The following is a 2,151-nucleotide window of genomic DNA, read 5'->3' as shown; positions in this document are numbered from 1 at the left end:
GTATGAACTGAGATATCCGAGATATTGCCCAAGATCTTTGTTTTGTTTCCTTTCTACTGTCTTGTTATGGGTTTTTCAATCACGTAGTATTCAAGTAAATGCATAAAGCACCAGTAATCTTCTATGCTGTATCAGTTGATATTTTGATTACTGTAGTAGTATATTAACCAAGATATCTATGAATCTAAATTGCTTTAGCAATTGTGCAGCCTGCGCCTCAAGTACAATAAGTATCTTGGTTCAACATGGCTTTAGTTATCTACCAAGATGGGGGGGAAAAGAAATCTGGAGCTTGCAAACCCTGGATCCAATATCAATCAATGCTGTGCACAATCCCATCAGACCCAAATATGTCCCATAAATTTGTCGGACACACTTATTAGAAGGTGCATTAATCCCCTCTTTCACAATCCTGACCTATTTGATCTTTTCATTAGTCTGCTCACAAGCAGCGAAGGACCCGAGTCACGGGCATATTTGATTTGATAAAGGGGTGATATTTCTTTGAGGACTGGACCCACAAGAGCTGAGGATGGAACATGGACTATGATTTGCTCTCATGTCACCTGCAAACTAGTCTAAAAAAGTCTAACCCCCTCTTCCATATTCTACCATGTAACAATGGCCCACACACACAAAAAGAAAGGGAAAAACTTCCAAGTATAATTCTCCAGAAGCAACCAAGAAAGACTATGCTGGATTCCTGGCCCTCCCACCCTTACCCTTCTTCCTTCTCTTTAACTTTCAAGCTGACTTCAGAGGAAGAGAGCTTCATCTGAAAGCTAAGGAGCATCTCCTTGGCATAATATCGGTTTCCCCACTAGAATGCAGCATAAAGCACCATCATTGCAGTCTCCTTTGGTGGAAGTGGGCATATCTTCCTCCATTTGCATATCCAACAAAAAGTCTAGTATCAGTCAGCCCATTCCTAGGGATATAGATCGGAGCATATGATTAGATCTTGTGCTCAGGATTAATTTATTTAGCAAGCGAACATCTTAATAGAATTATATATTTAGAACAAGCTTAATTTGGTGCTTCTGGAAAGAAATGTGAAAGGATTATTACATAGATAAAGAAACTAAGGAACCAAGCCAATGAAACTTACTTGTAACATAAAGACCGCATGGAATAATTCAAACCACTCGCAAATTAAAGAAAAAAAAAGCATCTGATATAATACTGGAGTACCAAAAGTACCTGAGAGGTTTGTGCTAGCAGCAGTTTTGATTGGTGAAACTCTCAAGGAAAGTTGAGGAAAAGGAGAAGACACATGCAAGTTTTGTACACCAGAAACAATCAAAGCGACTAAGCTGAAGGGCAACCTTCCAACATCATGATGAACAGGCATCTGAGTTCATTCACATGGTGGGACACTGTGCCTCAACATGATTGAACGGACATGATTGCACTTGCAACCCACACAAGATACTATACCTGTGATGTAACGACATAACATGTGTCAGTATTACCTGCACATGTGTGGGAAAGAAAAATGTGGAGGAAAAGCCATGCTTATCCATCTCAAGGTCAGACTGACTCACCAATCCAATTGCAAAGGAATTCTTACCATTTAGAAATATCAGCACTAAAAGCTTGCACCAACATTCAGCAGAAAGCAACAAATGAAAACTGGATCTTCTAGGGGAACTGAGCTTCCATTTTCTTCTCTTAAAGTCCTATTCCATTGAAACCATACTTGCAAAGTACAAGTGGCTCTAAAAGCAGCTCTCCTGAAACATCCTCCACTATAAAATGGGCCTGCAACTCCCATTACAATACACCAAAAGATGTTCCACTTAAATAATGCATTAAAAATGAAGATTAATGCAGCACTCACCTCTTGTGGACCTTTATCACCATTATTGGTACTTCAATGGGGATCCTGGCATACAAAAAATAACCATCATAACCATGTCATGGTGTCTACACTTACATCAATCCTGCATGGAAGCCTGTTTTGCAGTCCTGGCAAGTAAAATGAGCATTATGCAGGGATAAGGACAAGTAAAAGATAATGCTCTGACAACTTTGTGGATAACTATAAGCTAAAAAGCCTATAATTTTATGGATAAGCCCAGTGCATTGTCCAAAGTAATTCCTGCATTTAGTAATAAAGCCACTCTGTCTTTCAGAGCAGTCATTGATGTT

At 39.3% G+C, this 2,151-nt stretch overlaps 1 long non-coding RNA gene across 17 annotated transcripts in view; it reads right to left on the bottom strand.

The window, feature by feature from the left end:
- Positions 1-286: 286 nt before the first annotated feature.
- LOC105056153 (uncharacterized) overlaps positions 287-2,151 on the bottom strand; it is an 11,986-nt gene continuing 10,121 nt past the window's right edge. For 8 of the 17 annotated variants that reach the window (XR_012136176.1, XR_012136185.1, XR_012136174.1 and 5 more), the window contains 4 exons: positions 1,841-1,968; positions 1,571-1,761; positions 1,201-1,437; positions 287-928 (listed from right to left, as the gene is read on the bottom strand). This is a non-coding gene — a long non-coding RNA (uncharacterized lncRNA). The remainder of the gene's footprint in view (positions 929-1,200; positions 1,438-1,570; positions 1,762-1,840; positions 1,969-2,151) is intronic. The other 9 variants (XR_012136180.1, XR_012136177.1, XR_833806.4 and 6 more) reach the window with 4 other exon arrangements.

Source organism: Elaeis guineensis, chromosome 13 (assembly GCF_000442705.2).
Source record: "Elaeis guineensis isolate ETL-2024a chromosome 13, EG11, whole genome shotgun sequence".
Classification (NCBI taxonomy): Eukaryota; Viridiplantae; Streptophyta; class Magnoliopsida; order Arecales; family Arecaceae; genus Elaeis; species Elaeis guineensis.
The sequence above is the reverse complement of the archived record's forward strand: the minus strand, read 5'-3'. Positions and strand labels throughout refer to the sequence as shown.